This window comes from Pleurodeles waltl, chromosome 10 (assembly GCF_031143425.1).
Source record: "Pleurodeles waltl isolate 20211129_DDA chromosome 10, aPleWal1.hap1.20221129, whole genome shotgun sequence".
Taxonomy (NCBI): domain Eukaryota; kingdom Metazoa; phylum Chordata; class Amphibia; order Caudata; family Salamandridae; genus Pleurodeles; species Pleurodeles waltl.
The window spans coordinates 15,708,767-15,733,821 of NC_090449.1; the positions used below are offsets into that span (position 1 = coordinate 15,708,767).

A 25,055-nucleotide genomic window follows, 5' to 3' on the forward strand; every position below is an offset into this window, starting at 1 on the left:
ACGTGTTTTACGAACATATTAGGACGGAGTCCAGCTCTCACGTGGTGAAAAGTGAAATTATTTTAAAAGAAAGCAGGGTTAATTTATTCTCATGCTCGAAATGTTGTGATATTTACTATCTTTGCAATGTTTGAAGAGGGCGCAGTTCATAAATTTCTTAAGAAGTCTTATCCGGGCTTAAATACGTTTCCCCCTTGAAGGTTTTTTTTGTAAGCAACTTTTTCACTAATAGTGAGATGAGCTGAGATTATTTTCTGCAAAATCTCTATTCACAGTGTGAGCCCTAGCATCTGTGCATGCACCTAGCATATGTACATATATCGAGCATCTGTGCATGCACCTAGCATCTGTACATACATCTAGCATATGTGCATACATCTTACCTCCATGCATACATCTAGCATCTGTGCATATCTAGCATCTGTGCATACATCTAGCATCTGTGCATACACATAGCATCTGTGCATACATTTAGCATCTATGCATGCACCTAGCATCTATGCATACATCTAGCATATGCGTCTACATCTTACCTCAGTGTATACATCTAGCATATGTGCATACATCTTACATCTGTCCATACATCTAGCATCTATGCATACATCTAGCATCTGTGCATACACATAGCATCTGTGCATCCATTTAGCAAACATGTATACATCTTACCTCTGTGCAAACGTCTAGCATCTGTGCATACACATAGCATATGTGCATACACCTAACATCTGCACATACATTTAGAATATGTGCATACATCTTACCTCTGTGCGTATATCTAGCATCTGTTCGTGCGCCTATCATCTGTGCATACATCTCGCACATGTGCATACATCTTACCTCTGTGCATATATATTACCTCTGTGCATATATCTAGCATCTGTGCATACATCTTACCTCTGTGCATATATCTTATCTCTGTGCACATATCTAGCACATGTGCATACACCTAACATCTGAACATACATCTAGCACATGTGCATACATCTTACTTCTGTGCATATATCTTACCTCTGTGCATATATCTAGCATCTGTGCATATACCTAACATCTGCACATACATCTAGAATATGTGCATACATCTTACCTCTGTGCATATATCTAGTATCTGTTCATGCACCTATCATCTGTGCATATATCTATCATCTGTGCATACATTGTGCATACACCTAGCATCTGTACATACATCTAGCATATGTGCATACATCTTACCTCTGTGCATATATATTACCTCTGTGCATATATCTAGCATCTGTGCATACATCTTACCTCTGTGCATATATCTTATCTCTGTGCACATATCTAGCACATGTGCATACACCTAACATCTGAACATACATCTAGCACATGTGCATACATCTTACTTCTGTGCATATATCTTACCTCTGTGCATATATCTAGCATCTGTGCATATACCTAACATCTGCACATACATCTAGAATATGTGCATACATCTTACCTCTGTGCATATATCTAGTATCTGTTCATGCACCTATCATCTGTGCATATATCTATCATCTGTGCATACATTGTGCATACACCTAGCATCTGTACATACATCTAGCATATGTGCATACATCTTACCTCCGTGCATACATCTAGCATCTGTGCGTATCTAGCATCTGTGCATACAGCTAGCACCTGCACATACACATAGCATCTGTGCATCCCTTTAGCAAACGTGTATACATCTTACCCCTGTGCAAACGTCTAGCATCTGTGCATACACATAACATCTGTGCATACACGTAACATCTGCACATACATTTAGAATATGTGCATACATCTTACCTCTGTGCGTATATCTAGCATCTGTTCATGCGCCTATCATCTGTGCATACATCTAGCACATGTGCATACATCTTACCTCTGTGCATATATCTTATCTCTGTGCATATATCTAGCATCTGTGCATACACCAAGCATCTGTGCATACATCTAGCATATGTGCATACATCTTACCTCTGTGCATATATCTAGCATCTGTACATACACCTAGCATCTGTGCATACATCTAGCATATGTGCATACATCTTACCTCTGTGCATATATCTGATTTATGTGCATATATCTAGCACATGTGCATACACCTAACATCTGCACATACATCTAGAATATGTGCATACATCTTGCCTCTGTGCATATATCTAGTATCTGTTCATGCACCTATCATCTGTGCATATATCTATCATCTGTGCATACATCCTGCATACACCTAGCATATGTGCATACGTCTAGCATATGTGCACACATCTTACCTCTGCGCATATATTTAGCATCTGTGCATACATCGTGCATACACCTAGCATCTGTGCATACATGTAACATCTGTGCTTTAATCTAGCATCTGTGAGTGACCAGCTTGATGACAGGCACGGATGGTAATTCCATGTGCATGTGTTGTCCAGCGCTGCGTCCACCTTCCAGAGACAGGGGCTTGCAGGTTGTATGGAATGAAGCACCTCACCTGTATCACAGGTGTAGCCGGGGCACCAAGTCCGATAGCACCCCATTGGCTCATGGATCCAAGCCAGCGCCCGCAGGTGTGCGCAGGTCTGTGAGAAGCTCGTCCTTCCTCGGATCCTGGGCAACATGGCTGCCTACTCTCCCGTGCCAGGGGGCTGGCAAGGTGCATGTCTGACCATCCCCAGACAGCCCTCTGGCCCTCCTCATTTCCTGGGTTCCACAGCAGACTCAGGATTCAGCCAAAACGTGCACTCTATATCTGCAGGACATTCTCCCGCCTCTTAGGTCTATCTATCCAACCCCTGGCATGGGCAAGGTAAGGGGTACCTGAACCCCACCTGAGCCATGCCTGGTGGGACAGATTGGCTTCAGCCTCCTGCCGCGACAGACTCCAGCTTCAACGAAGCACACCTTGAGCATCCTGAACAAGGGGAACAATCTCCATGGAAACCGTCTCCTTGGTACGCAGGGATCACGTCACGCTGTGGGACATCGGTTCCTGGTTCATCACCAGAAGGTCTCCAGGATGGTCTTGAATGCTCACTTGGAACACCAGTCCCAGTATTCTGGCAGAAGAGGAAGTAACACGGTGCCAGCCCTGTAGTCCACCACTTACATCATCAGATATTTACTTCGCACCAGACACTCTAAGAGTGCCTTTACTTTGGGCCTGATGAAGCGTTTGGCGGATGAGTTACTCTGGCAAAGGTGACGGATATCCCGTCGGCCAAAATATAAATTCCATTATATCCTACTGGCTCAATAATTCTGCGGATGGGATATCTCACCATTGGGATAGAGTAACCCCTCCGCCAACCTCTAGACCAGCCCCTCCGTCTCCATTCCGGCCTACATCATCGCTTGACCTACAGCTTTAGGAAGTCGACTTGGAACTAAGGATAATTTAGCATTAGTTTTAAAAAGAATTATTTGTTAATTATGTTGTTATAATTTTGTTTGATTTAGGGTAAACTTTGAATTGCTTTAAGAAATTAGACAACCATTTAATTAGAATTAATTTGGTGTTAGAATAATGGTATTATGAATAGAATGCTATTTCATTTCAAATCATTTTATACTTACTGAGAACTAGGGTCATATTGTAGTAATTAATAAACAAAAAAATAAGGTATTCAATAAAATATAAGGTTAGAGGTAGCTTTCACAATATAATTAGGTTTTTAATTATGTAAATTAAATGGATTTTGATTCAGAGCAGTGTGGGAATTAATTGAATGCTGTCTAAGTTAATTTAATTTGATTTTAATTGTTTACATTCAATTATTTAAAGAAAGGGTCAGCAATGGGATTCGTGGTTGTTTATTTTTTCACTATAATTTGAAGAAATAACAAAAATAGAGAAAGATTCAGAGTTAGTACTAAAGAATTCTAATAAATGGTAATTTTAGTAAAGTTAATTTAGGGTTGGGCTGTGGTTAATAAAAAATAGTGGAATTTAATTAAATTCTGATCTACGAGCTTTTAATTCTAAAAGAACTTTGATGTACTTAATTGAAAAATAAGATAAAGGAAGTGGTTGAAATTATGTCTAAAATCAGGGTGAGGGATTAGGCCAAAATCAAAGAAAGAAAGTAAATGTTACAAAGTCATGGACGGATGGGATCGTAAAGGCAGCTGAAGCAAAGGAATGTAATTGGTAAAACGGTAGCGACAGAGATGAGATTCCACCGCGTGCCCAGTATGAATGAATGAATTAATTAATGTATCTCTATAGCGCAACGTCCCCCTGACTCAGCATCTTGGTGCTTCCCAGCAGAAGGAGGGGAGGCTCTTAGCCTCCTTTAGGGTGTTGATGGACCTTCACTTGAGTTTCTCTTAGAAGACTCCATCTCTCCCCTCAGCAGAAATCAGCATCTTGGGGTTCAGCATCTTTTTTCCCTTGTTTTTATGGGCCTGGAATATTGTAACCATAACATCGTCAAACAGAAATATTGCATCCTAAATATTCCTTAGTTTACAAAAATATTGCCTCAGAAGGGTTAATAATTGAAAATCTGCACTCGGTGGTATTAAACTTTTGCAACTTATATGTAGGACACAATATTTCTGTCAGACAATATTTCATAACAGTATTCTGATACAACCCTTGTGACAGAAGCATGTGACTAAAATGTTCGTTGCCAGCTTCTGGCAGATAGAGCCAATCAGGCGGCAGCTTCTTGGATTTAGCAAATGGAGGGCTCTCTCCTATCCCAGTGCTGCCCTCTGCAGTCGGGCACAACGAGAGCTCTGATTGGTGCAGGCGTTCACCAGGTGACTTCAGCAGCAGCTCAGCCAACCAGCACTCATTACCCCATTACAAAGTGTGCTTGTGCCTTAAACAGAGTGAAACTTTTGTTTCACACTCTACTTTGGAGACTTTTGTTAACAGTTTTCACAAGTAGAATCTTACAAGGGACAGGCCCAATTTCCAGGCAGATTTCATGGGGACAGAGGGGGAAAAAATAAAAAATAAACTTACCTCGGACCGTCGTCTCCCACGCCTCCTACTGCTTCGCTCCTGTTCCCTCGATGTGGTGTCTCAGCATTCACTGGGACACCAGCAGAGGTGCCCCAGCAATCCTGGCACTTTCACGGTAAACCTAGCATGAAAGCAGCATTAGGATTGGTCTGAGCAGCTTGGACTGCCGCTCAGACACAGCCCTGGGGTCTGTGCAGTTTCTCCAACCCAGCTGTTAAACACATCCTGGCTAAAGAAATCTAAGGCCCACATTTATACCTTTTTTGCGCTGCATTTGCGTCACTTTTTGATGCAAAAGTGTCGCAAACGTACACAATACAATTATATTTTGTGAGTCTGCACTGCAAATGCGGTGCAAAAAAAGTCTAAATATGGTCCTAAGTGTGCATGTGTGTTTGACGGGCCTGAGACGGCCGGCCAAACACGCATGCCCACTTAGTGCACTCCACTCCCCCCCCTCCAACCTTCCGTGGCCCAGCCCCGCCCCTCCCTGCACTACTGGCGGAGCCAGAAACAGATAGTGAACTATTGTTTTACTTTTCTGCAGCTGGCTCAGCTAGGGGGGTGATTCTCCTTCGCCATAGCGAAGCCGCACCTGCCATCCAACCCCTGAGAAGCAAATATCTGTTAATAACTACCAATATTAAACAATGAGCAGCAATGGTAATAGGTCTTGGTTGAGGAAACCTGATGGGTCTGCTGACACTTTTTGTTTCATGGTAGACACCAGTGTGACTGCACGCATCCATGGTCGCCATCTTTGAAAGCATTTCATCCCACGCAAATATCAATGTTGTGGATGCGGGCTATCAGCAGGGGCCATCTTTGAAAGAGTTTTATTTAATTTTTGCAGATTCTAAATTCTTCTCCGATAGTCCAGGTGCATGCATGCATATTCATAGCAGCCATATTTGAGTCCAATTGATAACAATTACAAAAAATGAAAGAGGCCTGCTAAGCATGCATGCACATTTACAGACAGTTATCTCAAAATGGTCAAAATGTTTTTTTTTTTAACTAACCGCTGCTGAAAGAGGGTGGTGGCCAAATTTTGATGAGCAGATGTTGTGGGAGAGTGGTCTAAGGGTGGTGGGTGGGGAAGATGCCAGGCAGGGCTGGCATGAGCCTGGTGGCCCCTGGTGAAACAATCATATTTGGCGCACCCCCCCAATGAACTCCTCCTCAGATCCCCTCACTACCACTGGACAAAAGTGCCCCTCATCACCCCATGGACCCTCTGTCACATACATTTCACTTGTTTTAAAGCACTGGTAAAGACTGGCTTTAATAAAAATAATGTATATCTACTCACACAAACCCTTTTTAGCTGTATTAGCTGGAATAGTTAATGAAGGACAGGGGAAAAAATGATCTGCTAACCTATTTTATGCAGTTTGCAGGCAGCTCTTTGATGACAGTTCCTAACAGTCACTGTTCTACATCAGGGCTGTATCTTATGAACTGCGGAAACAAAAGGATCTCTGTGAAAAAGGCGGTAAACCACTCAGCTATCCACATAAAATACAGATCTGATCTTTGCAGCAGGCACATTAACCCTCTGCGCTACTTTCTTGCAAGTCACAGCTGCCACTACACAAAACTCCATCTCTCTCCCTAGCAGGAACATTATTCACCAGACTTACCTTAAAATGTTTTATTGCTACCTGAAAGCTGGACCCACAAGGAACTCCGCAGCAGGTGTTTTTAGATCATATGTTATTGCTAAACAAAGCGCCCCCCTTGAGGTCAGCACACCTTTCCCCTGGTCAGCACCCAGTGCGGCCGCACCATTCGCACTGCCCTAAAGCCGACCCTGGCGATGGGTTAAATATGAGAGGGGTGGGACAAAAGGAGACGAAAATGGGAAACAGGGAGCAAGTGAGGGAGAACAGTCTCACACATGTGCTACAGTCCAGGACGCGAGGGTAGGAGGGGAAGGATATCTTAACCAATCAAGACACTGGGGGACCAAAGTGCTCCTGGAAAGCCATCTTATCAGAAGGAGGGAAGGGAGGCAGCGAGAGGCAGAAAATAATGTAATTTCATTTCATTTTGAGGTCGAGCCTACCGGACAGGTCAGCTGTCTCTCCCTGCTTGTAAAACAAACTATTGTGGGCGTACCAAGAAGGTGCAGGGCGAACTTCCCACTCACTGCTTACCATTGGTTGGTTTTAATGTCACTCCTATTTGCTCGTTGTTATTCAATGTCTTTCCTCGTCCCACCTTATCCATCTTATGTTTGTGTCTATTCTAAAGCCAGTCCTCTTTACCAGCTCTCTGATTGGTTGGCTTCTATCCTTCCAGTGCTTCACTTTTGGGGAACTACTTTTTTCTTTTTGCTCAAGGAAGCCCTGAGAATGCATGTGTTTTCCAGCTGTGTCCCTTGTGTGCGTCTTTCTCCTCCTGGTCAAATACCCATCCCCCGTGCTTTGTTGCCGCTCCCCTGCTGTCCCTTGTTGTTGCAAGCGCTCTCTTGTGTGCTTCTCACCCCACCCCCTGTTGCTGTCCACCATATGCTGCCCCAGAGGCTCCCACCCGCCACTCCACCCCTGCACCCCACACCCACCATCTTTTTTTTTTCCCTTTTGGAGGACTATCAAGAAATTGCTGTTGGCCCCTCCGCTTTAAAAAAAAAAGGCCGCCTACTGCACTCACTCCTCTATCAGTTTTGTTTTACTTTCTGATCCATCTCAGATCCTGAAGTAAAAACACGCAAATGGCTCCCACGACATTTTATAGCCACTCATGTGTCCGGGCCCACAAATACACAGGTCCACAAAATTACATGGCCATTGTGTCATTGCACCTTTTTTAATTAAATTTTTTTGATTTTTACTTTTAGCCATGCTGCACAGTATCTTGCTGAAGCTCAAAGCATTGTCAATTGGCTTTGGCAAAGCCAATAGCTCCCTCAAGCAAGACCGGTTAGCCTTGCCAATGCTTGTTAAATTAATAGTATGGACATTACATGTTTATATTACAACCATTCGAGTTGAACCTTCTGCTTCTTTTAACTTAAGATTTTCTGCTAAACCAACCCACACTAAAGAGGGAGACCTTAGACAGGGGTGATCTCTGGCAGCTGGAAGAGAGTGTGGGGGGGGGGGGAGACCCCTGCAGGAGTGAGACCCTATACTGCCTGTAGGGGTGAGATACAATGCAGGCCAAAGATGTACAGTGAAACCCTATACTGGCTATAGAAGAGAGACCCTATGCAGACTGCAGGGGTGAGACCCTATACTGACTACAGGGGTGAGACCCTGTACTGGCTGCAAAGGCAAGACCTTATACAGGCAGCACAGGCGAGACCCTATACCGGCTACAGGGGTTAGACCCTTGACTGGCTGAGATCCTATACTGCCTGCACAGGCAAGATCTTATACTGGCTACAGAAGAGAGACCCTATACTGTCTGCAGGGCTGAGATCCTGTACTGGCAAAGCGGTACAGGGAAACCCTATACTGGCTGCAAGGACGAGACCCTATACTAGCTACAGGGATGATACCTTGTACTGGATGCAGAGTTGAGACGCTTGTCTGACTGCAGAAGTGAGACCCTGTACTGGCTGCAGAGGTGAAAACCAGTACTGGCTGCAGAGATGAGACCCTGTACTAGCTGCAGAGATGAGACCCTGTACTAGCTGCAGAGATGAGACCCTGTACTAGTTGCAGAGGTGAGACCCAGTACTGGCTGCAGAGGTGAGAACCCGTACTGGCTGCAGAGGTGAGACCCTGTACTGGCTGCAGAAGCGAGACCCTGTACTGGCTGCAGAGGTGAGAACCCGTACTGGCTGCCGAGGTAAGACCCAGTACTGGCTGCAGAGGTGAGAACCCGTACTGGCTGCAGAGGTGAGACCCACTACTGGCTGCAGAGGTGAGAACCCGTACTGGCTGCAGAGGTGAGACCCACTACTGGCTACAGAGGTGAGAACCCGTACTGGCTGCTGAGGTGAGACCCAGTACTGGCTGCAGAGATGAGAACCCGTACTGGCTGCAGAGGTGAGATCCTGTACTGGCTGCAGAAGCGAGACCCTGTACTGGATACTCGGGAGACACCTTATACAGACTGCTAGGGTGAGACCCTATACTGTCTGCAGGGGTGAGATTCTGTACTGGCTGAAGAAGTGAAACCCTATGCTGGCTTCACAGGAGAGACCCTTTACAGGCTGCAGAGGCGAGACCTTTATAGGCGGCAGAGGCAAGACCCTATACTGGCTACAGGGGTGACCCTGTACTGGCTGAAAATGTGAGACCCTATACTGGCTGCACAGGCGACACCCTATACTGACTACAGGGGTGAGACCCTATACTGGCTGCACAGGCAAGACCCTACAGTGCCTGCACAGACAAGATCTTATACTGGCTACAGAGGAGAGACCCTATACTGGCTGCAGGGGTGAGACCTTATACTGCCTGCAAATGTGAGACCCTATCCTGGCTGCACAGGCTAGACCCCATACTGTCTTCACAGGCAAGGCCTTATACTGGCTACAGAGGAGAAACCCTATACTGGCTACAGCAGTGAGACCCTGTACTGGCAGCAGAGGTGAGACCCAGTACTGGCTGCAGAAGTGAGACCCTGCACTTGCTGCAGAGGAGAAACCCTATACTGGCTACAGCGGTGAGACCCTGTACTGGCTGCAGAGGTGAGACCCTGCACTGGCTGCAGAGGAGAGACCCTATACTGGCTACAGCGGTGAGACCCTGTACTGGCAGCAGAAGTGAGACCCTGCACTGGCTGCAGAGGAGAGACCCTATACTGGCTACAGCGGTGAGACCCTGTACTGGCTGCAGAGGTGAGACCCTGTACTGGCTGCAGAGGTGAGACCCTGTACTGGCTGCATATACAAAACCGTATACTAAATACAAGGGTGAGACCCTTTACTAACACAGGCAAGACCCTATACTGGTTGCAATGGCAAGACCCTGTAGTGGCTGAAGAGGAGAGACCCTTTATAGGCTGCAGAGACGAGGCCCTTTACAGGCTGAAGAGGCGAGACCTTTATAGGCGGCAGAGGCGAGACCCTATACTGGCGACAGGCATGACCCTGTACTGGCTGCAAATGTGAGACCCTATACTGGCTGCACAGGCGACACCCTATACTGACTACAGGGGTGAGACCCTATACTGGCTGCACAGACAAGACGCTATAGTGCCTGCACAGACGAGATCTTTTACTGGCTACAGAGGAGAGACCCTATACTGGCTGCAGGGGTGAGACCCTGTACTGGCTGCAGGGGTGAGACCTTATACTGCCTGCACAGACAAGACGCTATAGTGCCTGCACAGACAAGATCTTTTACTGGCTACAGAGGAGAGACCCTATACTGACTACAGGGGTGAGACCCTATACTGGCTGCACAGACAAGACGCTATAGTGCCTGCACAGACAAGATCTTTTACTGGCTACAGAGGAGAGACCCTATACTGGCTACAGAGGAGAGACCCTATACTGGCTACAGCGGTGAGACCCTGTACTGGCTACAGCGGTGAGACCCTGTACTGGCTGCATATGCAAAACCGTATACTGGCTACAGGGGTGAGACCCTTTACTGACACAGGCAAGACCCTATACTGGTTCCAATGGCAAGACCCTGTAGTGGCTGAAGAGGAGTGGCCCTTTACAGGCTGCAGAGGTGAGACCCTATTCAAGCCACATAGGCGAGGTCCTATAGGGGCAGCAGAGGACAGGCCCTGATCTGGCTGCAGAGATGAAACACAGTACTGACTGATGCATCGAAATTCTGTACTGGGTGCAGAGACGAGGCTCTGTACTGACTGCTGAGGTGAGACCCAGCATTGGCTTCAGAGGTGAGACGCTGTACTGGCTGAAGAGGTGAGATCCTGTACTGGCTGCTGGGGTGAGACACTGTACTGGCTGTAGCGGCGATACCCTGTACTGGCTGCAGAATGAGGCCCTGTACTGGCTGCCGAGGTGAGACCCTATACTGGTTGCACAGGCGAAACCCTAAATTGGCTGCAGGGGTGAGAACCTGTACTGATGGCACAGGCAAGACCCCATAGTGGCTGTAATGGCAAGACCCTGTACAGAGTGCAGAGGAGAGACCCTTTTTAGGCTGCAGATGTAAGACCCTATAGGGGCCTCAGAGGCAATACCCTGTACTGACTGCAGAGTTGAGACTCGGCTCTGGCTGCAGAAAGGAGACCCAGTACTGGCTGATGAGACGAAACTCTGTACTAGGGACAGACGCGAGGCTGTACTGGCTGCAGAGGTGAGACCCGGTACTGGCTTCAGAGGTGAGACACTGCACTGACTGCATAGGTGAGACCCTGAGCTGACTGCATAGGTGAGACCCTGAGCTGACTGCATAGGTGAGACCATGAGCTGGCTGCAGAGGTGAGACCCTGTACTGGCTGCAGAGGTGAGACCCTGTACTGGCTGCAGAGGTGAGACCCTGTACTGGCTGCAGAGGTGAGACCCTGTACTGACTGCAGAGGTGAGACCCTGTACTGACTGCAGAGGTGAGACCCTGTACTGGCTGCAGAGGTGAGACCCTGTACTGGCTGCAGAAGTGAGACCCTGTACTGACTGCAGAGGTGAGACCCAGAACTGGTTGCAGAGGTGAGACTCGGTACTGGAAGCACAGGGGAGTCCCTGTACTGGCTGCAGAGGTGAGACCCTGTACTGACTGCAGAGGTGAGACCCAGAACTGGCAGCAGAGGTGAGACCCTGTACTGGCTGCAGAGGTGAGACCCTGTACTGACTGCAGAAGTGAGACCCAGAACTGGCTGCAGAAAGGAGACCCAGTACTGGCTGCAGAGGTGAGACCCTGTACCGGCTGAGACCCTGTACTGGCTGCAGAGGTGAGACCCTGTACTGGCTGCAGAGGTGAGACCCTGTCCTGGCTGCAGAGGCGAGACCCGGTACTGGCTTCAGAGGTGAGACCCGGTACTGGCTTCAGAGGTGAGACACTGCACTGACTGCATAGGTGAGACCTTGAGCTGGCTGCAGAGGTGAGACCCTGTACTGGCTGCAGAGGTGAGACCCTGTACTGGCTGCAGAGGTGAGTCCCTTGACTGGCTGCAGAGGTGAGACCCAGTACTGGAAGCACAGACGAGACCCTGTACTGGCTGCAGAGGTGAGACCCTGTACTGGCTGCTGAGGTGAGACCCAGAACTGTCTGCAGAGGTGAGACCCTGTACTGGCTGCAGAGGTGAGACCCAGAACTAGTTGCAGAGGTGAGGCCCAGTACTGGCTGCAGAGGTGAGACCCAAAACTGGCTGCAGAAGTGAGGCCCAGTCCTGGCTGCAGAGGTGAGACCCTGTAATTGCTGCAGAGGTGAGACCCAGAACTGGCAGCAGAGGTGAGACCCTGTACCGGCAGCAGAGGTGAGACCCTGTACCGGCTGCAGGGGTAAGACCCTGTACCGGCTGCAGAGGTGAGACCCTGTACCGGCTGCAGGGGTGAGACCCTGTACTGGCTGCAGAGGTGAGACCCAGAACTGGCAGCAGAGGTGAGACCCTGTACTGGCTGCAGAGGTGAGACCCAGAACTGGCAGCAGAGGTGAGACCCTGTACCGGCTGCAGAGGTGAGACCCTGTACCGGCAGCAGGGGTGAGACCCTGTACTGGCTGCAGAGGTGAGACCCTGTACTGGCTGCAGAGGTGAGACCCTGTACCGACTGCAGAGGTGAGACCCTGTACCGACTGCAGAGGTGAGACCCTGTACCGACTTCAGAGGTGAGACCCTGTACCGACTGCAGAGGTGAGACCCTGTACCGGCTGCAGAGGTGAGACCCCGTACTGGCTGCGGAAGTGAGACCCTGTACTGACTGCAGAGGTGAGACCCTGTACTGACTGCAGAGGTGAGACCCAGAACTGGCTGCAGAGGTGAGACCCTGTACTGGCTGCAGAGGTGAGACCCTGTACTGGCTGCAGAGGTGAGACCCTGTACTGGCTGCGGAAGTGAGACCCTGTACTGACTGCAGAGGTGAGACCCTGTACTGACTGCAGAGGTGAGACCCAGAACTGGCTGCAGAGGTGAGACCCAGAACTGGCTGCAGAGGTGAGACCCTGTACCGGCAGCAGGGGTGAGACCCCTCACTAGCTGCACAGGACACTCCCATGATCACCCTGCACCCCCAGACTCCTCCGATTCTCCGATCTGAGTGTCGGATCTGCACCCCCGCTTCCTGTAATAAATAATCACGGGAGAGTCACCCCCTGCATATTTTATTTATTTCCGATCACGTGTAGCAAAGACCAGCATTAATAATCCATAGTTTGACATAAAGGAGACAAATCATGGGGTGAGAGGGGAGGGTGTAAACCCCCCGCCCCCAGAGACAGAGCCGCAAACTGCACTAAACATTCCTTTTCATCTGAGAGGAGGTCAGCATCCGAGCAAAACTGCGGAGAAATCCGATTGTCAGGACATTACTAATGAATGAAAGGAGGACGCCCCTGAGCAGAGGTACCCCACAGCTGTGGGGGTCCTGGTGCAAAAGCGATCACCAGTATCCCACAGCATCTCCCATCACAGCTCCAGGGCCCTCCTCCCTGTGGAGTAAATACCTGAGGTAAGAACATTTACCAAGAAAAGACACCTATCCAGAACCCACGATTGTCCTGGTATGAGAACCTTCTCCAGCTGAGGACATCTCTCCTCAGCCACAGGGTGTCCTGGTATGAGAACCTTCTCCAGCTGAGGACATCTCTCCTCAATCTCAGGGTGTCCTGGTATAAGGACCTTCTCCAGATGAGGACATCTCTCCTCAAACTCAGGGTGTCCTGGTATAAGAACCTTCACCAACTGAGGACATCTCTCCACAGCCTCAGGGTGTCCTGGTATAAGAACCTTCACCAGCTGAGGACATCTCTCCACAGCCTCAGGGTGTCCTGGTATAAGAACAGTCCCCAGCTGAGGACATCTCTCCACAGCCTCAGGGTGTCCTGGTGTAAGTACAGTCCCCAGCTGAGGACATCTCTCCATAGCCTCAGGGTGTCCTGGTATAAGAACAGTCCCCAGCTGAGGACATCTCTTCTCAGCCACAGGGTGTCCTGGTATAAGAACCTTCACCTTCACCAGCTGAGGACATCTCTCCACAGCCTCAGGGTGTCCTGGTATAAGAACAGTCCCCAGCTGAGGGCATCTCTCCTCAGCCACAGGGTGTCCTGGTGTGAGAACCTTCACCAGCTAAGGACATCTCTCCTCAGCCTCAGGGTGTCCTGGTATAAGAACCTTCACCAACTAAGAACTTCTCTCCACAGCCCCAGTGTGTCCTGGTATAAGAACAGTCTCCAGCTGAGGACATCTGTCCACAGCCTCAGGGTGTCCAGGTATAAGAACCTTCACCAGCTGAGGACATCTCTCCTCAGCCTCAGGGTGTCCTGGTATAAGAACAGTCCTCAGCTGAGAACATCTCTTCTCAGCCTCAGGGTGTCCTGGTATAAGAACCATCACCCGCTGAGGACATCTCTCCTCAGCTTCAGGGTGTACTACTGTAAGAACAGCCACCGGTTGAGGGCATCACTCCCCAGTCTCAAGGTGTCCTGGTGGAGGACGTCTCTCGACAGCCTCAGGGTGTCCTGGTATAAGAACAGTCCCCAGCTGGGGACATCTCTTCTCAGCCTCAGGGTGTCCTGGTATAAGAGCCTTCCCCAGGTGAAGACATCTCTCCTCAGCCTCAGGGTGTCCTGGTATAAGAATCTTCATCAGCTGAGGACATCTCTCCTCAGCTTCAGGGTGTCCTGATGTACGAACCTTCAAAAGCGGAGGACATCTCTCCAGAGTCTTAGGGTGTCCAGGTATAAGAACAGTCCCCAGCTGAGGACATCTCTCCACAGCCTCAGGGTGTCCTGGTATAAGAAAAACCCCAGCTGAGGACATCTCTCCTCACCCCCAGGGTGTCTTGGTAAAAGAACAGTCCCTAGCTGAGGACATCTCTCCTCAGCCTCAGGGTCCTGGTATACGAACCTTCACCAGCTGAGGACATCTCTCCACAGCCTCAGGGTGTCTTGGTATCAGAACAGTCCCCAGCTGATGACATCTCTTCTCAGCTTCAGAGTGTCCTGGTATAAGAATCTTCACAGGCTGAGGACATCTCTTCTCAGCCTCAGGGTGTCCTGGTATAAGATCGGTCCTCAGCTGAGGACATCTCTCCTCGGCCTCTGGGTGTCCTGGTTTAAGAACCTTCACCAGCTGAGGACATCTCATATCAGTCTCAGGGTGTCCTGGTATAACAACCTTCACCAGCTGAGGGCATCTCTCCACAGCCTCAGGGTGTCCTGGTATAAGAACAGTCCTCAGCTGAAGACATCTCTCCTCGGCCTCAGGATGTCCTGGTATAAGAACCTTCTCCAGCTGAGGACATCTCTTCTCAGCTTCAGGGTGTCCTGGTATAAGAACCTTCACCAGCTGAGGACATCTCTTCTCAGCCTCAGGGTGTCCTGGTGTAAGAACCTTCTCCAGCTGAGGACATCTCTCCACAGCCTCAGGGTGTCCTGCTATAAAAACACTCTCCAGCTGAGGACAACTCTCCAAAGCCTCAGGGTGTCCTGGTATAAGAACCTTCACCACCTGAGGACATCTCTCCACAGCCTCAGGGTGCCCTGGTATAAGAACCTTCACCACCTGAGGACATCTCTCCACAGCCTCAGGGTGTCCTGGTATAAGAACACTCTCCAGCTGAGGACATCTCTCCACAGCCTCAGGGTGTCCTGGTAAAAGAACCTTCACCAGCTGAGGACATCTCTCCACAGCCTCAGGGTGTCCTGGTAAAAGAACCTAAACCAGCTGAGGACATCTCTCCTCATCCTCAGGGTGCTCTGGTGTAAGTGCATGCTGCTTCAGATTACACCTCTCCACAGCCTCAGCATGCTCTGGTGTAAGTGCATGCTCCTGCAGATTACACCTCTCCACAGCCCCAGCGTGTCCCACTGTAAGTGCATGCTGCTGCAGATTACATCTCTCCACAGCCCCAGCGTGTCCCAGTGTAAGTGCATGCTGCTGCAGATTACACCTCTCCACAGCCTCAGCATGCTCTGGTGTAAGTGCATGCTCCTGCAGATTACACCTCTCCACAGCCCCAGCGTGTCCCACTGGAAATGCATGCTGCTGCAGATTACACCTCTCCACAGCCCCAGCGTGTCCCAGTGTAAGTGCATGCTGCTGTAGATTACACCTCTCCACAGCCCCAGCGTGTCCCAGTGTAAGTGCATGCTGCTGCAGATTACACCTCTCCACAGCCCCAGCGTGTCCCAGTGTAAGTGCATGCTGCTGCAGATTACACCTCTCCACAGCCCCACCGTGTCCCACTATAAGTGCATGCTGCTGCAGATTACATCTCTCCACAGCCCCATCATGTCCCAGTGTAAGTGTATGCTGCTGCAGATTACATCTCTCCACGGCCCCAGCGTGCCCCAGTGTAAGTGCATGGTGCTGCAGATTACATCTCTCCACAGCCCCAGCGTGTCCCAGTGTAAGTGCATGGTGCTGCAGATTACACCTCTCCACAGCCCCACCGTGTCCCACTATAAGTGCATGCTGCTGCAGATTACATCTCTCCACAGCCCCAGCATGTCCTAGTGTAAGTGCATGCTGCTGCAGATTACATCTCTCCACAGCCCCGGCGTGTCCCAGAGTAAATGCATGCTGCTGCAGATTACATCTCTCCACAGCCCCAGCGTGTCCCAGTGTAAATGCATGCTGCTGCAGATTACACCTCTCCACAGCCCCGGCGTGTCCCAGAGTAAATGCATGCTGCTGCAGATTACATCTCTCCACAGCCCCAGCGTGTCCCAGTGTAAATGCATGCTGCTGCAGATTACACCTCTCCACAGCCCCGGCGTGTCCCAGTTTAAATGCATGCTGTTGCAGATTACATCTCTCCACGGCCCCAGCGTGCCCCAGTGTAAGTGCATGCTGCTGCAGATTACATCTCTCCACAGCCCCAGCGTGTCCCAGTGTAAGTGCATGCTGCTGCAGATTACATCTCTCCACAGCCCCAGCATGTCCCACTGTAAGTGCATGCTGCTGCAGATTACATCTCTCCACAGCCCCAGCGTGTCCCAGTATAAGTGCATGCTGCTACAGATTACATCTCTCCACAGCCCCAGCATGCTCTGGTGTAAGTGAATGCTGCTGCAGATTACATCTCTCCACAGCCCCAGCATGTCCCACTGTAAGTGCATGCTGCTGCAGATTACATCTCTCCACAGCCCCAGCATGCTCTGGTGTAAATGCATGCTGCTGCAGATTACATCTCTCCACAGCCCCAGCGTGTCCCAGCGTAAGTGCATGCTGCTGCAGATTACATCTCTCCACAGCCCCAGCGTGTCCCACTGTAAGTGCATGCTGCTGCAGATTACATCTCTCCACAGCCCCAGCATGCTCTGGTGTAAGTGAATGCTGCTGCAGATTACACCTCTCCACAGCCCCGGCGTGTCCCAGTGTAAATGCATGCTGCTGCAGATTACACCTCTCCACAGTCCCGGCGTGTCCCTGTGTAAGTGCATGCTGCTGCAGATTACATCTCTCCACAGCCCCAGCATGCTCTGGTGTAATTGCATGCTGCTGCAGATTACATCTCTCCACAGCCCCAGCATGCTCTGGTGTAAATGCATGCTGCTGCAGATTACACCTCTCCACAGCCCAGCATGCTCTGGTGTAATTGCATGCTGCTGCAGATTACATCTCTCCACAGCCCCAGCGTGTCCCACTGAAAATGCATGCTGCTGCAGATTACATCTCTCCACAGCCCCAGCATGCTCTGGTGTAATTGCATGCTGCTGCAGATTACATCTCTCCACAGCCCCAGCGTGTCCCACTGAAAATGCATGCTGCTGCAGATTACATCTCTCCACAGCCCCAGCATGTCCCACTGTAAGTGCATGCTGCTGCAGATTACATCTCTCCACAGCCCCAGCGTGTCCCAATGTAAGTGCATGCTGCTGCAGATTACATCTTTCCACAGCCCCAGCATGCTCTGGTGTAAGTGCATGCTGCTGCAGATTACATCTCTCCACAGCCCCAGCGTGTCCCAGTGTAAGTGTATGCTGCTGCAGATTACACCTCTCCACAGCCCCAGCGTGTCCCAGTGTAAGTGCATGCTGCTGCAGATTACATCTCTCCACGGCCCCAGCGTGTCCCAGTGTAAATGCATGCTCCTGCAGATTACACCTCTCCACAGCCCCAGCATGCTCTGCTGTAAATGCATGCTGCTGCAGATTACAACCCAGTTTAAATGCATGCTGGTACAAATTACACCCGGGTGCAAGTGGATGCTCCTGCAGATCACAGCTCTCCACAGCCTTGGGGAGCCCCCCTTAGGGAAGGTTGTGTCTGTAGTACAAACATTCTCTGGTAAGAACAGTTGTGCCTGACAGTGGAGTGTTTCTGTGTCCTTGAGCAAGGCCTTGTATGACAAACACACTCCTCCGCCCTCCCCCACCCCCACCGTGTAAGAAGGTCTCTCTACCCCCCTGCGTGTCCCTCCTAAACTCTGGGTTAATCAGTGAAGTCTACACCTTGCGAACATCAATGACAATCACTGGTCGATAACATGGATTAACCCATCACAAGACACAGCTGCAGAGCAGAGGCCTGGAAGGCGGTAGGCTGGGCCCACCTACCCCGCAGAAAGGGGGCTACGGTGGGGTCTTCAGGGTGTGGGGCTCACCCTCCTGAGGGACTTGGTGTCATGTCGAGAGGGACGCCAACCTCTCAGCATGATGCTGTAGGTTTTAAGGCTCCTCTTCATGCAGAGCAACATAGTCAAGATTGGTGAAAGTAGAGAAATGCCCCCTCCCACTGCGATTCCCTAAACATGCCCCTTCCTAATACCGAATCGCAATTTTGCATTGGTAGGTACCGAAAAGCCGTTTGCAACCTCTAAAATGTTTGCACGTGTGGCCCTGGTGCCCTGCGTTGATGAAGTGCCTGGCGCGAGGGCGACTGCAGGGGGCTGATGGACCCAGGAAGCTGATGAGAAGGGGAGGTTTGCAGGGAGTGTGCTGAGTGCCATGACCAGAATATTATTTGGCCGAGTGGATGGTGTGTAACAGCCACTGAGGGCCACTGAGGGCCACTGGTGTGGCACCAATCGTCGCTTGGGGCTCAGAGTGAGGGTCTCTCGCCAGCAGAGATGCTTTGAGGATATGTGAGAAGGCGGCGTCTGAGGAACGCCTTATGCTCTTCCGCTGGTGGTAATCATCACGCGGCGGCTCCTGGGAGAGAGGTGATGGGGTTGTGTGTGTGTGAGGGCTAGCCCAGAGTGAAGGCAGCTAATGTGAGGGCATGAAAAGGGTGAAGGATAAGTACGGGTCTCTCTGGCCAAGTAAGACACTCTTGTGCCACATGAGGGTTAGCACAGACTGACCTACGCAGAGCTGACCACAAGTTAAGAGGACCTATCAGAACTCAGGAGACAGATGGAGGGGCTCTGTCAGACCCTGACCACTGGCACAGTCTGAAGCCCAACTGAGGGTGACCGAGGGCCGGTGAGCCATCCGAGTACCAACTGATGGTATCAAAGGGCCAACTTTTGTTTCCTTAGACTGTACCATAATTTGAGCCAATGGCTGTAGGTGGGGCCCACTGACACTCATTTTTGGGGTCCAGCACTTATTTTTCCTCAACAGAATTTGCTCCACGGCAAGAGAGAGAAAAACACAAATGGCGGAAAGTAGGAGAGAGAGAAACATAGAAAGAGGGAAAAACAATGACAAAGGGAGAAAAGCAGGTATATAAAAGAACTAGCAAGAGTGAGATAAAGGGAGGGAGTATCTGGTGGTGGAAAGAAGAGGGAGCAGCTGGAATCAAGAGTAGGCACCTGGGGCTTCTACGTGCAGTGTTGGGCCCTGGTACTTAGGGCCACATGTTCAAAGGTTTTTAGCAGTCGCAAACCATCCGATTCACTGATTCGGGCCATTTCTGACCAACAATCTCTATTTTGCAATTCAATAACCAATTAGCAAATCACGACATAGGAATGCAGCTGCAAAGTATTTGCAGTTTACCACCAACTTCAAGTTGGTGGTAACCCATTCGCTAATAGGAAGGGATCCCTAAGGGATCCCCTCACCTTCGTGAATGTGGGTGAAACATTTTTTAAGAACAGGCAGTGGTCCCACAGAGCACTGCCTACTCCTTAAAAATTAAAAGAAAACTTTTCACTTTTTTTTTGAAACACAAGAAAAATGGGCTGCATTTTTTAAAAATGTGTTATTTTAAAAGCAATCACAGATTTGGTGATCTGCTGACCCCAGCAGGCCACCATCCCTGTGATTTTAGGCAATTCTCAATGGGTCGCAAATTGCTTCCTGCCTCATGAATACTGATGAGGTGGGTCCATTCACACATTAGCACATCACAGTTTGTGACTTCCTAAGTCACAAAGATTCACAATTAGGAAGTCACAAAGAGAATTCTTTGCCCATGTGGGCCTTTTTCCATTACAAGCACTGGCCAGTGGTTGGCTGAGCACAGTCATAGAGTTAACTGGTGACTTCCTTGGGATGCTTAATATTAACTTGGGATCCCTCAGGGCCAGGCGAAGGCCCAAAGGGGCCGGATAATGTACGTGAGGTACCTCAGAGGTCCTCAGACATCTCATAGCCACCCACTGCTTTACCACTTCTCTCACTTAACTCTGCACTGACCTCATCAATTTACAATGAGATCATTTGAAAATATATAGTCGATCAATGATTCAGATGTGAAGAGCTCAGCTCCACATGCTTATCTCATCTCCCTGCAACTTTAAAATCCTACTATTTCACTTTCTCTTTCCATAAACATATCCTGAAATGAACTAAATGTATTCAATAGTGCAATTTCATAAATTCACACACAACAATGTACATTGCAAAAAACATAAAAAAACACACATTCCACAAAAATCAGATTTAGACCGAAACGCGTTGATCAGTTTGCGTGTTATGTGTTCGGTCAATGATTCACACTACACAACAGTTGTCTATCGCACATATAGCATCCTATGTTATAGGTCCAAAGGAGCAGTTACTATCAGCAGCCTCCCCCAACCTAGCAGCAGCAATAGAAACGTATGAACAGCAGAAAACTGCGAGGGACCCCCGGGGGGGCTGCAAGCCGAGCTCGGTCATCACTACAACAGGTAGAAATAAAGCTTAAAATGAACACAAGCTTTGGAGAGAGGAGACATCACAGGGAGAAGGCCACCTTGATGAATCCCACCTGAAAAATGATTCCTTGCGTGGCTACTTTGGATCCATTGTAAGTAGATCTCCAGAGCAGGGTCATCTTTACAGATGTGTGAACACACAGCTGGTTTACTTCATTCCTTACTGGGTTGTGATTTTTTTACTCCCCTGTATTACTCCACACTCTCAAAGAATCTTTAGTTGAAATGCAACCAGTTTTGAAAGGTAAGTTGGGCTTACCTGAACACAAGAACCCCTCAGGGTTCATCACCCACAGAATAGATTCAAAGGCTCTTATGTCACATAGACGTCCGAAAGGGTGGGGGGGGTGCTTTAAATTAAAAAAAGGACCCAGGGGATGAGGTCCTCCAGGGCCTAAAGTGGCTCTGGGAGCGGTGGGGGCTAAGTGCCCTTTTCCATCTTTAAAAAAAAAAACCTGGAGTTGGGGTCCCCAGGGCCAGGTATGGCTAGGGGAGGGGACCAGCCCCACGCAGAAGGAGCATTGGCCACAGGGACTGGCCTTCAGCCATGCGCAGCGGGAGTTTTGTATTACTTATGATAATAAAATATTACTTTACATTTAAAAAAACCATAGAAATTCACTGAAAAAACAAGGTAATGTTGTAACTAGATGAAAATTTCAGTGACAATGTAGTGTTTCAACCTAAAAAAAAGTGAAATTCAGCTGTTAGCGATATTCAAGCAACTATACCTCGCACCCTCCACATGCACTCCTAATTCCACCCCTTATCATAAAATTCATGACATCTACTATGACATAATTTATATCATCACTGTAACATTTGCAATGAAATTATCAATGACAAAACTGTGCGTGACGGTGGGTGCGAGAGTAACAATAGCTGGTGAATTTCAGTGGGTTTTGTACATTTATATGTGTATTTAAAAAGTACACTAAACACCAGAAAGGTATCATCCGCGCATTTAAAAAACGTAACCTTGTCATTGAAAGAGAGAGAGAGAGAGAGAGAGGGAGAGAGTGTGCACGTGTGTGTGCATGTGGGTCTGTGTGTGTTTGTGTGCGGGTGTATGTGTGCGTGGGTGGGTGCATGCGGGTCGATGTGTGCAGGTGTGTGTGCGCGTGTGTGTGCCGGTGTGTGTATGGGCGTGGGGGTGTGTGCATGCGGGTCTGTGTGTGCGTGTGGGGGTGTGTGCATGCGGGTCGATGTGTGCGGGTGTGTGTGTGAGTCTGTGTGTGCGGGGGGGGGGGGGGGTTGTGCGCGTGTGTGGGGGGGGGGGTTGTGTGTGCCCGGGGGTCTCTGTCTATGTGCACGCGTGTGTGTCTGTGTGTGTACCTGTCTGTGTGTGTCTGTTTTTCTCTCATTGTAATATACTCCATACTGATATGTTTTCACAACACCAGCATTGCGCTTTCTTTATGTGCTATGAGGGGGCTCTGTAGGTGTTGGGGGGGTCAGGTCTGAGTTTTATTAAACATGTTCAAGTACAACAAAATAAATAAAAACGTAGCCCCCGGGGCAGAGGTACACAATATGTGGGTGCTGGGAGGCTCCAAAGATTGTCATTTGGACGGTGCCTCGGGGCGGGGGTGGGGGGGGGGGGGCGGTGTTGTTTATGGGGCCGCAGACCTGGGGGTGGGGATGTTTTTCTGTAATTAGATATTGGTTTTAATATTATTTTCGCAGCTTCCTTCCCTTTCAGTCACCAAGGGGGAGAGGTTTGTGAAGCTCATTGGGGGTGCGCAGCCCCTCCCCTCCCAGGGGCAGAGTACAGAGTCAGTAGCAGCTGAAATAACCACGGGGGGGGGGGGGGGCAGGACCCGGGGGGCTAGAGAGGGAACAAGCAAAGGGGAAGAAAGGGGGATATTACAAACCCAGAGAGAAAACAGAGGAGACCGGAGAAAGGAGAGATTGGGGGGGGGAGGGGGGTGCAACAACAGGAAGCGAGAGCAGACGGTGAGTGTCAAAGAGTGAAAAGAAATATAGAAAAGAGAAGGAGTGACGGAGAATAGGAGAGCGAGAAAGAGATAGGGGGGGGAGGGAAGAAAGAGAGCATGGGAAAGAGAGGGAGGGAGAGAGGGGGAGCGAGGGCGGAGAGCAGGGACTGGGAGGTAGAGTGGGGGGTGAGGGCTGAGAAGCAATGGGAAAGGCGAGAGTGAAGGATGGATGAGCACAGAGGAGGATGCCCGGAGACAGAGGCGGCTGTGAAAAGGAGGAGAGAGACGGGCTGGTGGTGGAAGGGAGAGTCTGTGTAGGTGAGCGTCGTGAGGGAGGGGACAGGAAGCACAGAGAGTGAGACAGACAGTGGTGCACAGCCTCTACTCCTACCCGCAGCCTCTGAGCAGAGCTTGCGGCATCCCGTGCTCTTCACTACTCTTGTGAAAAGGTGTTTCCACAACAGAGTGGGTGGCGCACACCTACAAATTGTTATTACCTCTGCCAGCACCACAGCATTCATAGTATGCTGTTATAGTGTCTAGAGGCCGTGTACTATATGAGTTTACCCCTGTGCATTCCTTGCCACAACCTCTTCATTGTTACTTCTCTATAGTGTCTAGAATCTGTGTGCTATATCAGAATAGGCCTGTACGCCACCATCACAAGCGCTTCATGGTTACACCATTATAGTGTCTAGAGGCCGTGTACTATATCAGAGTAGGCCTGTACACTACCATGGTTACACCACTATAGTGTCTAGAGGCCCTGTACTATATCAGAGTATGCCTGTATGTCACCATCGCAAGCGCTTCATAGTTACATCACTATAGTGTCTAGAGGTCGTGTACTATATCAGAGTAGGCCTGTACGCCACCATCACAAGCGCTTCGTAGTTACATCACTATAGTGTCTAGAGGCCGTGTGCTATATCAAAGTAGGCCTGTACTCCACCATCGCAAGCGCTTCATGGTTACACCACTATAGTGTCTAGAGGCCGTGTACTATATCGGAGCAGGTCTGTACTCCACCATCGCAAGCGCTTCATGGTTACACCACTATAGTGTCTAGAGGCCGTGCACCATATCGGAGCAGGTCTGTACTTCACCATCGCAAGCGCTTCATGGTTACACCACTATAGTGTCTAGAGGCCGTGTACCATATCGGAGCAGGTCTGTACTCCACCATCGCAAGCGCTTCATGGTTACACCCCTATAGTGTCTAGAGGACGTGTACTATATCAGATTAGACCTGTACGCCACCATCGCAAGCGCTTCATGGTTACACCACTATAGTGTCTAGAGGCCGTGTACTATATCAGAGTAGGCCTGTACGCCACCATCGCAAGCGCTTCATAGTTACATCACTATAGTGTCCAGAGGCCGTGTACTATATCAGAGTAGGCCTGTACATTACCATGGTTACACCACTATAGTGTCTAGAGGCCGTGTACTATATCAGAGGAGGCCTTACACTACCATCGCAAGCGCTTCATGGTTACACCACTTTAGTGTCTAGAGGCCGTGTACTATATCAAAGTAGGCCTGTACGCCACCATGGTTACACCACTATAGTGTCTAGAGGCTCTGTACTATATCAGAGTAGGCCTGTACACTACCATGGTTACACCACTATAGTGTCTAGAGGCCGTGTACTATATCAGAGTAGGCCTGTACGCCACCATCGCAAGCGCTTCATAGGCATATCAATATAGTGTCTAGAGGCCGTGTACTATATCAAAGTAGGCCTGTACACTACCATGGTTACACCACTATAGTGTCTAGATCCCGTGTACTATATCAACGTAGGCCTGTACGTCACCATCGCAAGCGCTTTTTGGTTACACCACTATAGTGTCTAGAGGCCGTGCACCATATCAGAGCAGGTCTGTACTCCACCATCGCAAGTGCTTCAGGGTTACACCACTATAGTGTCTAGACACCGTGTACTATATCAGAGTAGGCCTGTACGTCACCATCGCAAGTGCTTCATGGTTACACCACTATAGTGTCTAGAAGCCGTGTACTATATCAGAGTAGGCCTTACACTACC

The 25,055-nt window shown here is 49.5% G+C and overlaps 1 protein-coding gene and 1 long non-coding RNA gene across 3 annotated transcripts in view; one reads left to right on the forward strand and one right to left on the reverse strand.

Moving 5' to 3' along the window:
• The window catches only part of PDZD4 (PDZ domain containing 4), a 297,010-nt gene that overhangs the window by 229,620 nt on the left and 42,335 nt on the right, over nt 1-25,055 (reverse strand). The gene's annotated exons all lie outside the window — the stretch shown is intronic.
• LOC138260916 (uncharacterized) overlaps nt 23,223-25,055 on the forward strand; it is a 183,343-nt gene continuing 181,510 nt past the window's right edge. The window contains exon 1 of the long non-coding RNA XR_011199030.1: nt 23,223-23,323. This is a non-coding gene — a long non-coding RNA (uncharacterized lncRNA). The remainder of the gene's footprint in view (nt 23,324-25,055) is intronic.